The following is a 14350-nucleotide window of genomic DNA, read 5'->3' as shown; positions in this document are numbered from 1 at the left end:
AGGGCATATCCTTAACCTTGGCAAAATTAACCTCTAAATTGATTGAGACCTGCCTCAGATACTTTTTGGTTTACAAAGTAAATACATTAAGGGTAGTGGATGCCACTGTCAGGAAAGGGAGTTACAAACAGGAAAGAGAGAAAATGAACTTTGTGGTGGTTGGATTGGAATTGTAGACATTAATGTGAACTCACAGTTTTCCATATATATAGATTTATAAATAAAAATAAACATAAATGTGTATATATGTGGAGAGAGAGATTGCTAAGTAGTATTTTATGATATGAATATATAATACCACAATTGTTTATCCATCCTGTTGATAGGCATTTACCTTATTTCCAGTTTGGGAGCTATTACGAATAAAGCTTCTGTGAACATCTTTACACAATTCTTTTTGGATACATATTTTCATTTCTCTTAGGTAAATACTCCACAAGTGAAATTATTGGGTCATAGGGTAGGTCTTTGCTTAACTGCATAAGAATTCATCAAATGGTTTTCTGAGTTGGTTGTACCATTTTCACAACCAGCAATGTAAGAGAGATTCGGTTGTTTGACATCCTCACCAACATTTGGGGCTTTCACTGTTGCCACTTGAGTAGGATTAAAAGGATATCATATTGTCATTTTAATATGTATTTTCCCAATGACTAATAATATTGAGCACATTTTCATGCGCTTATTTGCTGTTCATATGTCTTCTTCCATGAATTGTCTTCTCAGATCTTTTGCCTATCTCTTAAAAATTTGGCTGTTTGTCTTTTTGTTATTGACTTGTGAGTTTTTCATATATTCTGCATACAAGTCATTTGTCACTTACATGCACTGTGAATATTTTTCCTACTCTGTAGCTTGCCTACTTATTTTCTTAATGGTTTCTTTTAATGAGCAGATTTTAATTTTGATGAAATCTAATTTCTCTTTATTTCTCTCATGACTATTTATTTTATAAAAATTTTCTACCTAAGAAAATTTTGCCTTACTTCAGGAAGATATTTTTTATGTTTCTCTTGAAACTTTAGAATTTTAGCTTTTACACGTAGGTCTTTGTTCCACCATGAATTACATCTTTATGTGGTATGAATAGTGATTGAAGTGATTTTATCCTGTTTAATTTATCTAATTATTCCAGAATCATTTGTCAAAAATAATTTTCTTTCCCCATAGGAAATCCTTGATGCCTCTGTTAAAAATCAATAAACCATATATGTATGGGTCCATTTCTGCACTCTTTGTTCTGTTCAGTTGATCTATTTGTGCACCCTGACCTAAATAACTCCCTACCATGATCACAGTAGCTCCATAGTAAGTATCAGCAAGAGATACTTGGAAAGCTCACTTAGTGAGCTTTGAGGTTTTCCCCCAACTAGGTTGTTCTTCTAAACCCCTTGTATTTCTGTTTAACTTGTAAGATCACCCTGTCAATTTCTACAAAAATCTGTTAGGATTGTAGTTGAAATGATATTGAATCTTTAGGTTATTTTAAGTAAACCTGACATATAACAGTATTGAATCTTTCAATCCATGGCATGTATCTTTCCATTTTGCCGGTCTTCTTTAATTTCTCTCAAAAATATTTTGTTGGGGTGGGTGCAATGGCTCATATCTGTAATCCCAGCCCTTAAGCAGGCTGAGATGGGAGAATCACTTGAACCCAGGAGTTCAAGACCAGCTTGAGCAACATAGCAAGACATCGTCTCTATAACATTTTTTTAAAAATTCCCTGGACATGGCGGTGCATGCCTGTAGTCCCAGCTACTCAGGAGGCTGAAGTGTGAGGATCACTTGAGTCCAGGAATTTGAGGCTGTAGCGAGCTATGACTGTGCCACTGCACTCCAGCTTGAGTGACAAGGCAAGGCCCCATTTCTAATTAAAACAAAACAAAAATCTTTTGTAGTTTTTAATGCAAAAGTATTATACATCTTTTATTAATTACTGTTTTTGAATCTTATTTTCCAATTATTTGTTGTTATTATATAGCTATGTAATTTATTTTTGTACATGAGTCCTCTATCATTAGGATTATCTATACAATCTTGTCATCTTCAAATAAAGACAATGTTTTAATTTATTTCCACTCTTTAATTCTTTTTCGTTTTGTTTTATTGCTCCGGCTAAGACCTCTAGTTACAAGGTTGAATGGAAGTGCTAGAAGTGAACAATCCTTCCTTTTATTCTGATTTTAGGAGAAAAATATTCAATGTTTCACCATTTTATATGTTAGCTGTAGGTTTTTTCATAGACGTACTTTATTTATTTATTTATTTATTTATTTATTTATTTATTTAGAGATGGAGTCTCGCTCTGTCGCCCAGGCTGAAGTGCAGTGGCACGATCTCGACTCACTGCAACCTCCGCCTCCTGGGTTCAAGCGATTCTCCTGCCCCAGCCTCCTGAGTAGCTGGGATTATAGGCACGTGCCACTATGCCCAGCTAATTTTTGTATTTTTAGTAGAGACAGGATTTCACCATGTTGGCCAGGCTGGTCTCAAAGTCCTGACCTCAGGTGATCCACCCGCCTTGGCCTCCCAAAGTGCTGGGATTACAGGCATGAGCCACCATGCCCAGCAGATGTACTTTCTTAAATTGAGGAAATTCCGTTCTTTTCCTAAGTTTTAAGAGTTTTTAACCATAAATAGATGTCAAATTTTATCATATGCTTTTTTTGTTTCTACTGAGATTATTGAACAGTTTTTCTCCTTTATTCCATTAATATTGTGAATTACATTGATAGATTTTCAAATGTTAAACCAACTTTACATTCCTGAGGTAAACCTTACTTGGTCATGATGTATTATCATTTTTATGTATTTCTGAATTCTACTTGATAATATTTTGTTAAGGATTCTTGTGTCTATGTTCATAAGCATATTTGTGTGTAATTTTCATTTCTTCAAATGTCTTTGTCAGGTCTTAGTATGAAAGTTATGCTGACTTTATAAAATGAAAATTTCCCTTCTTCTCTCTTTTTGAAAGAGTTTATGCAAGATTTGAATTGTTTCCCTTAAATTTTTGATAGAATTTACACATGAAATCATAGAGCCTTGGAGTTTTCTTTGTGGAATATTTTTTATAGTTAATTCAACTTCTTTATGAAATATGGGTTATCTATTTCTTCCTGTGTTGATTTTGATAAGTTGTGTTTTTCAAGGAATTTGTTCATTTCACATAAATTGTCAACTTCATTGCCATAAAGTTGTTCATAGCACTTCTGAATTATCATTATAACCTGTAAGATTGGTAATGATATCCTCTCTTTCATCCCTATACTAGTAAGGTGTATTTTCTCTCTTTTTTAATTGATCAATCTTGTTAAAGGCTTACCAATTTTATGAATCTTTTCAAAGAACCAATTTTTGACTGGGTTAAAAATCCCTGCAGCTTGTTTTCCAATACACTGACTTCTGCTTTTATACTTATTATTTCCTTCTTTCTTTGGGTTTACTTTTCTTTTTGTTCTACATTTAAAAATGGAAATTTGGATAACTAATTTTAAACCTTCCTTCTTTTTCTAATACTACCAAATTAAAGCTATTAATTTCCCTTTAAGCACTGCTGTACCTGCACCCCACAAATTTTGAAATATAATGTTGAATTTTCATTATCCCTCAATCTGAATATTTTCTAATTCCCCTTAAAATGTTTCCTTTGATCCATGGTTATTTATAAATGTGTTATTTAATTTATAAACATGTAGGATTATCTAGGTAGTTTAATATATGATCTAATTTCATTGTGGTTAGAGAACATGCTCTGTAAGATTTCAATATTTTGAAATTTATTGATATAAAACAAGTATATAACTTACCTTCTAGAAAGTAGAAAGTGGCCATCAGAGAGGTGTAAATAAAATGCCGTGGGAGTTAGAGGAGGGAGCGGTAAATTCCAACTGTATTAAACAATGGAAGACTTACGGAAGGAGGTGGGATTTGAGCTGAGTTTTGAAAGAAAGATAGAATTGGGAAATAAGGAGATCGAGGGACAGCAGGCAGGAAAAGCTACAATTAGACTCAGCTTTCTTTAAAAGGAGTAACTATGATTATCTTTTATGAAACCCAAGGCCTCAGAGCACTGCTGGGAAAGTGACTACAGACCCATGGCCCCAGTATTCTTCTCTCAGTTGCCTCTAAATATCTGTTTTCAAATAACCACTTAGACATTTTAAACTCTGAATCTGGCCACCTCCTGTTTTAGAAATTGAAGCAGTAACATGTACTTTAAACTCACAATGAGAAGGGCCAGATTTCATAACTTGAAAAGCAATTTTCTTTCTATTTTTAGGATACGTACCATTCTATGATTTCTTTTTCTGCCCGCAGATCTGGGAGCATGATGAGTGTGATACACTGAGACATTTGTGTTCCTAGTCACAGCCTCTCCCTTTGGAGAAGTTTAGACTTCTTAATGATATCATTGGAGAAAAGCTTCATTTATCTCTATGGTCACATGGCAAGAGTCACTCTTAGAAGTGTCATGGGTAGAAGGCAAGTGGCTCCTCGGGATCTGTGTCATCTGAAAGAAGCTCCTGATCAGAACCCTCTGAGCAAGTGATACCAAAAAAAAAAAAAAAAAAAAAAAAAAAAAAAGTTGGGGCCTGAGATCATTATCCTTCAGCCAAACGCATGGAGGCCACAATTCAGATCCACATACTCCCAGATCTGTGCAAGTTGAGTCTAATTGTAGTTTTCCCTGCCTGCTGTCCCTCTATCTCCTTATTTCCCAATTCCCAAACACACATAGGCCACAATTCAGTTCTGCTGGCATCTTTAGGGGTGTACAGCCACCATCCCAGAGCTCCAGGGCAAGACTGGTATTTTCTTCCCCACTTCGTATGCCTCAGTCCCCAGAGTGGCATTTGTGGAAGTTCGTCAAGTGGACAGGCAGGGTCCGCCTGAGCCTTCTTCTCCCCTGAGCTCTGGACCACAGCAGGAGCAGCCTTTACCCTGAACTTCCCTCCGAGAGATAAGACTGTTGCCCTTATCTTTGGTGATTCCTGGGGGTTGAGTTCCCAGTGTGGAAAGGTTGGTTTGCAATGTTTTCTCAGATGTACTCTGACATGCTAACACTCACATTCCTGCCTAAACTAAATATTCCCGCCAGCGCTGCCAGATATCATGATCTTTTGTTGCCATAGATGCCCCTGGAGGAAAGGGGTAAAGGGATGACCTGGAATAAACATGAGCCCTTGATAGCCGTGTCTCAAAAGACTGAGAAGCCACACCAAGCAAAGTGTGGCTATCTAGACCTCTAGTTCCAGTTACAGTCATTGGACATAATTCCTGGCAAGAAAGGGGTAATCCAAAGTCAGGCAAAGGTCAGTCTTCTGTGGGTCTAATGAAGTCTATTGGAAGAGTTCATCCTGATGCCTCATTTGGCCTTGCTGAGGTCAATGTCCTTTAGCCAGAAGCTGTATGAGACACACTAGCATATATACAGGACACACTAGCATGCCTGTCCATGTGCAACACATTTTAGCCATGTGTTTACAGTGAAACCTGGCCAAAGGACTCCACCTCCAGTGAGCAGCCTCTCCCTGACTTTTGCAACTCTGAGTCTGGAAGTGTTCCCTATCCAGGATGGTGATGAAGATGAAACTCTCCCTAGAATGTCCCTCTTCAGAGGCAGTCTGAGTTCATGTAGGAGACACAGACAAGGGCTAGGGGCAGAAAGTGCCTGTGATGGCATTTGGTCGTGAGGCTTTCAAGGCTGGATGGTCTCAACAAAGCCTGCCAGGCCAGTTCTTAACATTGGACAGAGACTGGACATCTGGTTCCCTCCCCCTTCAAGTGAGGAGGGCAGAAAATACAAGAAGACTATGGGCTAGAAGCCCTCTGAGGCTAGTTAGCCTGGATGAGTTTGAGAGAGTTCAGTGACAAACACTTTTAACTCAAGTCCAGTGCCTTCCTCCTGATTGTTGCTTTAGGTTGACTACCCTCATATCAATTCAATAACTTTTCCTCCTTCTCCTCCCTACTTTCCTCTCTCTCCCATAGTGGGGGCGGGGGGGCCAATATTTGAAGAAGTACAAGATTAGGAGGCATTGGGGTTGAGATTAGGAACTAGAAAAAGGTCCAAATGGAAAAACTAAATGCCTGATCAGGCCTTACGGCATGTTTGTTAAGAAAGAGGTGGAGGGAATGCTGATAACCAGAAAGGCCAAGAAAGGTCTTCTTGCGAAGGCCTCCCACAGATTCTGATAGTACATTTATAAGCCAAGCCAAACGCCACAGAAAGACATGTTCCAAACGTAATGGGTTCCATGGGCTTGGGTAGAATGGATGTCATACTTGTTTGAGATGTTTCCAGTATCTTCCCAGACTGCGCCCAGAGCGCTAACTATTACAACAATGTCACCGAAACAGGAGTGCCCTGGAGTGCTCCACCCTCCACTCTGGGGGTTAGGCTTTGTGCATTAGCATACATTCCCAGCACTTATTAGAACTCCCTCCTGAGTACAAGATACTTGGGCTCCAACATAATTGGTTTACATTTAAGTGCCCAAATGTGATTATATAACTTTGATTCAATTAACAGGTCTGACTTGATTCGAACCTTGCTCAGGTATGAGCCAAATAGTCATCTAAATAATAATTAAAACAAGACAAACCAGCCTTGCTGGACTCCAGTGTCGGGAACTGAAGGAACTTCCGAGTCATCAGATGGAGTTGATGGATCCAGAAGCTCAACTCCCAACACTATGCTCACTTGCCTTTGAGGCTCAGGGCTGTGGTCTGGGGCACCCCAGGCATGACCAGCAGGGACTCTCAGTTGCTCCCTCTTTCCAATTTAGCAATGATAAAAGGGAGTCTAGGAGTTGAAAGCAGAGCTAGGATTTTAGTTCAACACAAAGGTTGAAGGCTCATCTAATCCAACCTCTCATCCCGTTTAGAAACCCCTGACTGTTGTCACACCTCTGCCTGGCCTCGGTTAAGAACCGGAAGCCCACTACCCCCACCAATCTTAAATGGTTCCAACTATGGTCAACCTTCGTTTGTTTTGATCTCAAATCCACTTTCCTATAACTTTCATTCAAAAGTCCTTTTATCTTTAGGCCTCCCATGCCATTTCTCAACTCCCTCAACCCACTCAAAATAAATTCTGGAACCCAGAAAGCTTACTCTGCCACAGTATGTTGATGAGCGGCTTAGACTCTTATGAAACTCAGTCATAAGATTGACTCTGCCCTGACTTTTGAACATCACAGCTTCAGATCTGGCAGGGGTCAGAGGAACTAAGGAACTCAGTGCTTTGTTGTATGAAATCATTTTGAAGACTAGAACAAAATCAGAGAGGAAAATGAAACAAGTATTTTAAATCAGAGCTTTTGCCAGCATAGTGGCATATGTTGATGGGAGAATCTGAATGTTTTCTGAATAAGTTTTTGTAGCACACTGACATTTATGATTAGTTTATAATGATAATGTATGACTTTCATAATATTAGACATGGATCTCAGTGAGGGCCAGTGTGGGGAAGGGGAAAACAGATACTCAACATCTTCAAAACTGGCTAGCAATTGAGTGCACATATCACAGGGGAATGACCCTACTCAGCTACTAAAGACACTGTGGGTCCATGGCGAATGATGTTTGAGTTCAGCCCTGCCAAACTCAGAGATCAACCTTGACATCACTTTGATCTTTTCCACATTTCTGCTGCTATTTGCCATCAAATCCAGAGACCTGGAGGAAAAGTAAGAAGAAAGAACTTTCAGTGGTTTGAGATAAGCTCCTCTTCACATCCCTGAGCTCAGGGCAGGCAAAGCCTGGTGAATGCGGCACACAAAGCCCAGGCTGCCTGCCCTTGGAAGCACATACACTGCAATACTGTATGTCTCCATGGTCCCTACGGTCAAGGATAGGAGGTCCACGTTTAACTGCTGTTATTTAATCATAACAGACTGTGTGGCATTTTTCAGATGATGGAGCTAAGGCTTAGAGAGATTAATGTCACCCAAAGTCACACAGAGCTGAGGGCTGGGCTTTAAACTCAGGCCTGCTCATGTCCACATGGGGAGGACCAGAACTCCCAAGGAAGCCCTTGGATGGAGTGTGTCTGGCCCACAGCAATGAGAGAAGGGGCAGTGCCACCTTTGGCTTCTTGGGCAGGGCAACTGTTCTCTTCAGGATTCGATTTCTTATCACATGCAGAGAATTCCTTAGTTTTCTGGGTCTATTTGTAAATTACTCAGAAAAACCTGTCTGGGTGTCCATTCTACTGTCAGGACAATGGGGAGTGGGAAGCCAGCAGGTGAGTGGGGTGCCAGTGATTTCCTGTCATGGGGGGCTGGACTGGGTTCTGACGCCACTCTCCTATCACTTCCCCTGCCTTCTTTCCCTGTCTCCCCATGCCTCTTCCCGCACACTCAGTCCATAGGATCGGGGAGACCCCACAGTGGTCCCCACACTTCAATTCTGTCTTGGCAAGTGTCAAATAGAGACCCTGCCTTCCAGATACCTAACTCGGGGGCTTGGCTTAGTCTATGAGCCAAAAAGAGGAGAGAAGGTCTATCAGGAGTCCTTCATAATCTCCAGACTAAAGGAGAGTGTCACTGTGGGAGAACGAATGTCCTCAGGTGGTCTCTCTTCAGGCCTTTGCCTAGAGTGAGCCAGTTATGTGGCATCAGGAGTGGCCTCAGCATGGCTAGGGTGGTCCTGCCCTCTGAGAATGAAGGGGTTAGAATAAAATGGGCGAATTAGTTTGCTTCTCATTATTCGCCCCAGCCAGAGAAAGCTTTGTAAAAGATGGCTCTAATTCGATTAGAGTTAGAGTTAATAATCTCTTTGCCTCATCTGCAGAATCCTAGTCCTTCACGCTTGCCCCACTCACCCCTCCTCTTCTTTAGTCTCTTCACCACCCTGTCTCCACCCATGCTTTGCCCTCACTGTACCTCCTCTTCATCCTCAAACACCCCGTGCACTTTGACACCATTGAGACTTTGTTGTTCCTTCTACCTGAAGTAGCCCTCCCTCAATCCTCTCCTCACCATCTACACCCAGCTCAGTTGTCACCTTCTTGCTGTAGCTTGCCATATGTCAGGCAAAATTAATTACCCCTCATGCAAATTCCCATAGCACTTTGAATGTGTCTCTATATCACTCATCACAAGAGCTATTTGTTCATACGTCTGTCTCACTGGTTGGACGATGCACTCTTTGGAGGGGAGTGATTACTTCATATTCCTGTATATCCCTGGGCCCTAGAACATGGAAGCGGGTGCGTGAATGTTGTTAGGAAGTGGATGCAACAGTGAAGATATTCTTCAAGGGGGTCCTGGGCAGCTCCCTGGGGTCAAGTACAAAAGACAGGCTTCTAAGTGACAGGACCTCTTCTCCCTCCCTTACCAAATTGTCTAGTGGGTTACAGCTTGGTTCCACCAGCTCTGGTGCAAAAGGTCATTCACCAAAGGCAGAGTTAGGTTTGGGAGCTCAAAGGTTTTTTTGAAGGACATCAAGGTTACTTTTTAAACCTATGATGATGGTTCCCCACAAGAGAGGTGGAGACAGAGAGGTGGGGTTCACAATTTTGAGCTGGGTAACTTAGAGCAAATTGCTTAATCTCTCTGAGGTACAATATCCTCATCTATACAAATGGGGAAATACTGCATACCTCCTGTTGCTGTGGAGATTAAAAACTACTCTTTATTGAATTCATTGTACAGCTACAGGCTCTACAAATATCACCCAGTGAGAAAGGGACAGAGACAGAATCAGAAGTTGTACCACCATTCAATATGAAAAGGACATTGGAAACTGCAAACATGTACAGAAATATTAGCTATAGCTTTTTCTCTTTCTTTCTTTCCTTCCTTCCTCCCCTTTCCCTTCCCCTTCCCTCCTTCCCTCCCTCCCTCCCTTCCTCTCTCCCTCCCTCCCTCCCTCTCTCTCTCTCTTCCTCCCTCCCTCCCTCTCTCTTTCTCTCTCTCTCTCTCTTTCTTTCTTTCTTTCTTTCTTTCTTTCTTTCTTTCTTTCTTTCTTTCTTTCTTTCTTTCTTTCTTTCTTTCTTTCTTTCTCTTTCTTTTCCTTTCTTTCTTGAAATGGAATCTCACTCTGTTGCCCAGGCTGAAGTACAATGGCACAATCTCGGCTCACCACAGCCTCCACTTCCTGGGTTCAAGTGATTCTCCTGCCTCAGCCTCCCAAGTAGCTGGGATTACAGGCATGCACCAAAATGCCTGGCTAATTTTTTTATTTTTTTATTTTTAGTAGAGATGGAGTTTCGCCATGTTGGCCAGGCTGGTCTCAAACTCCTAACCTCAAATGATCCACCCGCCTCCCAAAGTGCTGGGATTACAGAGCTATGACTATTTATTGAAAGTATTTAGGTCTCAAAATATTTGTCCTGTTGGGAACGGAAACTAGCAAAAGAAAGACATTTTTTTCTGGGCCACCGTGAGTAGCTGTTGCAGGAAGTGCAAAGGCGAAGGGGTGGTAGGAACAGCTAGTTGTCTACCGACAAATTGTGCCTCACCTTCCATAGGCTTAATGGTTTCTGAGACATGGCAGCCCAGCCAGGGATTACACTTCCTGGCTCCCCTTGCATGTAGGTGGGGCTGTGTCATACGTCCTCCTGTGGAATGTGATCAGAAGAGACAGGTGTCACTTGCAGGTCAAGACGGTTAAGAAGAGGGTGTGAATTGCCAAAAGACAGAAGCAACTCAGGTGTCCATCACGGATGAATAACTAAACAAAGTGTGGTGTATACTGCAATGGAAGGAAATTCTGACACCTTTTACAACATGGATAAACCTTGAAGACATTACACTAAATGAAATAAGCCAGTCACGAAAGGACAAATATTATATAATTCCACTTATATGAGGTACCTAGGACAGTCAAATTCATAGAAACAGACAGTAGAATGGTGGTTTCCAGGAGCTGAAGGAAGGAGGGAAATGGGGATTTCATGTTGTTTAATGAGTACTGAGTTTCAGTTTGGAAAGAGGAAAGAGTCCTGCAGATGGATGGTAGTGATAGTTACAAAACAATCTCAATGTACTTAATGCCACTGAACCGTACACTAAAAATGGTTAAAACAGGATATTTTGTGCTATGTATGTTTTACAATAGTTGAAGAAGAAAGAAGAGGAGGAGGAAGAGGAGGAGGAGGAAGAGGAGGAGGAGGAAGAAGAGGAGCTGTGACTTCTCCATATCTGCCAGTTGGAGGCAAAGAACTTTTAGGTCATAGATGAAAGAACCACACAAGGGAAATAGCCTGTGCCCCTTAATCACCACGTAACAAAGGACCCTCACTGACTAGGAATCTGACATTGGACTCTTATTTGAGTGATAAACAGACTTCCAATGTGTGAAGTCATTGAGATTGGGGTTCAATCTGTTGCAGCAGCTAATAGAACCCTAACACAACCTGTAGCTGATATTCACAGCTGATGTGGCAGAATGGCCACTGATGCAGCAGGGTCCCCTGGTAAAGAGATAGGGGATAGTTTCAGAAATGGTCATGGTTTGAGACAGAGAAGACATTTCTGCTGAAGGCCCATCTTCAAGTTGAGCAGTTCTCAAAAACTAAGTCACAACCTCTTGTCTGCAAGGTGGCTTCCAAGGACTTTGTTTGTAAGGAAACTCGGAGGAGCTTATCTCCTTGAAAGACATGTCACCCATTCTGGGTTAGAAACTGGGTGTGGGCTTGGGGTGTGGAAGGCAGGGGAAGAAGGAGACTGTGGTCCTCAGTCTGTGAGGGGTAGGCATGAGATCAGTCCCTACATGCTCTGATAGGCAGATCATGCCCTGGCTAAGTGGCTCTGCAGTTCCATTTGAGTGGCAGCTCCTTAGCTGAGCATAGCATCGAAAGAAGGCAGGGATTGTCGTGTCTTGTGCTGAAAGGATGATTGTCAGTAGGATATATACCACGGCCACTAGCTGTGACCGGAGCTAGCCACAAACTCCACGATCAGCAGCAAAGGAAGTCCCAGCATCAGGAGTGCAGAGGAGGTAAGAGTGACCAGGACAAGCTCTGGGGCTCAAATGGGTCTCTGGAATTTCAGCTGCAGCTACAGTGTGTGGAAGGCCTTTCCTGGCTGTCCAGGCCCCAGTCCCTCTGCCTCTGGTGGTGGTCTGGGACCCCTAGGCATGGCAGGGGCTGAGGAGCCCTTCAGCCTCCAGGCATGCATCTGAGGTGGCTCCAGTGGCCCAGGAGACAAGGACTGACTTTTGGCTTTCTCATAAGCATCCTGGTAACCTGGACTTCTTGGACTCATCACAGGGAAATGACCCTGGGAAAGAGAGAAGGCCATTCTTGCTAGAGGGGAGATGAGGCTAGAGCCAAACTCACAGAGCACATAAAAGAGATGTAGCCTCATTTCATTCCTCAATTTTGCAAAGAATTTACTGTTTTAATGAATTAGAGCAATTCAGGGTCACCCTATAATAACCATACTCTTACTTACATGTATTCTTTCTTTCCTCCTAAGCTGGAGAGGAAGAGGTGAAGTTAGGGTTTGGGAGCTGGGGATTGCAAACAAATTTGACAGTTGTGTCAAAATCTGGCAATGTACATAGGGCTGAGTCATGTAGGTAAAAGTCATGTGAGTTACATTAAAATACAAGTTGAAAATGATTGGTTTTATAATTTTTTATCAGAGATTTAATGTTTATTAAATGTATGAATGCTTCCCTGTTCCCTATTATAGTGTAAGATCTCCAGAATTCTCCCACAGTGGCCATTAACACTGCTGTGGGTTCTTACCTCTCTTTAGCTTGTCCCTGGCATTCACCCTGTAATGTGACACCAGGTTCTGAGGCCTCCAGAGATGACAGACTGCAGAACATTCAAAGAAAAAGTAAAACAGAGACTCTGCCTCTCTCTGCATCCTGTCTCTTGGAGTTTCCTGGAGTCAGTCCTCCATCTTCCTGCGAGGTGGTGTCTATTTCTTTCTCTTACTCGGGATTAATGTTTGCATTTTCCTTCACCAAGGCCCCAAGGGGAGGCATAGCACCCTGCCCAGGGTCTGAGCCCTATTTACAGAAAGGTGTTTTTGCTGCCCTGACATTTTTCACAGTCTCTTATGCATCCTCAGCCTGGGCCTTGTACAAACACTAGCTGATAAACATCTGATGACAGTCTTTCAAATGGTCCAAGGCCACCTGGGTCCTGCTACCACTTCCTGGGTTTGGTCCCAGGGCTAGGACTGAGCAACAGCCCCTTCCAGCCACCTGACCTGGGCAGGGCCCTACTAGGAAGGGGAGGTCTGGCCCTGGCCATTGAAAGCTGACTCAGGGCGGCTAAGCCAGAATTCCAGCTCCCACAGCATGAGGAGTCCTCTCCTCTCCCCTCTGCTCTCTTGCCAGGATGACACACCCCTGTCTCCTGCTGTCAGTGCTCACCTGCATGGGAAGCACTCGCTGGGTCACGGGACTGTTTTCCCATTTCCTTCAGCACCAGTGGCTGTGGTGACTTGAGGTCATTTAGAGACCTGCCAGCTCAGTCTCCTCTGTCCTTCTTGCCCTCTTGCTGCCTCTGGGAAGGGCCGAGCTATTCCTGACACCTGGAGTAGGACAACAGCATGAGGAATCTATGCAGGGCTGAATATAAGCAAGCTGGGCTCCTCATGAATGACAAAATGCAAGCTCATGAACTCCGACCTCAGGTCTATGTGCCTGGAAAGGCCACTGCCCCCAGGATGTCTCCATATTCTCCAGCTGGGGGTGGGGGGGCTTATGTTCTCACCTCTGGCTCCTAGTTTCTGCTTCCACTGGGTTCTTTCAGTGTGAGTCACTTTGCCATCCCGTGTACACTGTCCTGGGTCTGCACTCAGAGATGTGGAACTCGGACCCTTGCCTTGATTTCCACAGAAACCAAACCCAACAACCATCTAAGACTTCTGTGCAGGCAGCAGACTCTGTCAAGGGCTGCTCAGCCAAGAGGATTTACACTGCAGCAGAGCAGACAACTTCGAGTGGAGTTTTTGATCTTTAATGATCCTCTTTGAGGCCACTCCCAGCTCTAGAGATTTCCCAGGGATCAGATCATCCCACGCTGCTAACAAAGCTCATGTTTTTCCACAGGTTCATGAATGGCCTATACTGGAACCACTACTGGGGGACTCGGGGGGTCTGCTGTGTGTGTGTGTGTGTGTGTGTGTGTGTGTGTGTGTGTGTGTGTAAGAGAAAGAGGTGGTGGGTTGTATTTGGTGGCTTGTTTCCACTTTGTTTTGTTGGGACACTTGCTTGTAAATGAACCTTTACATTTGGAGGCAGGCGTCCTGCTCCTTGCGGTGCCCACTCACCAGGGTAACCTCTTAGACCCCATCCACAAAATCCAAAGAGTTGAAAAGAACACAAATGTTGTCCAGCTCAGGAGTCTTCAAGCATTTTGCCTGCATTGCAT

The 14350-nt window shown here is 42.8% G+C and overlaps 1 long non-coding RNA gene across 1 annotated transcript; it reads right to left on the bottom strand.

The window, feature by feature from the left end:
* Positions 1–3644: 3644 nt before the first annotated feature.
* Positions 3645–13842, bottom strand: LOC126934225 (uncharacterized). The gene is made up of 3 exons (XR_007718880.1): positions 13348–13842; positions 10475–10573; positions 3645–7686 (listed from the first exon to the last, which is right to left on the bottom strand). It is a non-coding gene; the product is annotated as an uncharacterized LOC126934225 (long non-coding RNA).
* Positions 13843–14350: the final 508 nt, after the last annotated feature.

Source organism: Macaca thibetana, chromosome 13 (genome assembly GCF_024542745.1).
Source record: "Macaca thibetana thibetana isolate TM-01 chromosome 13, ASM2454274v1, whole genome shotgun sequence".
Taxonomy (NCBI): Eukaryota; Metazoa; Chordata; class Mammalia; order Primates; family Cercopithecidae; genus Macaca; species Macaca thibetana.
The sequence above is the reverse complement of the archived record's forward strand: the minus strand, read 5'-3'. Positions and strand labels throughout refer to the sequence as shown.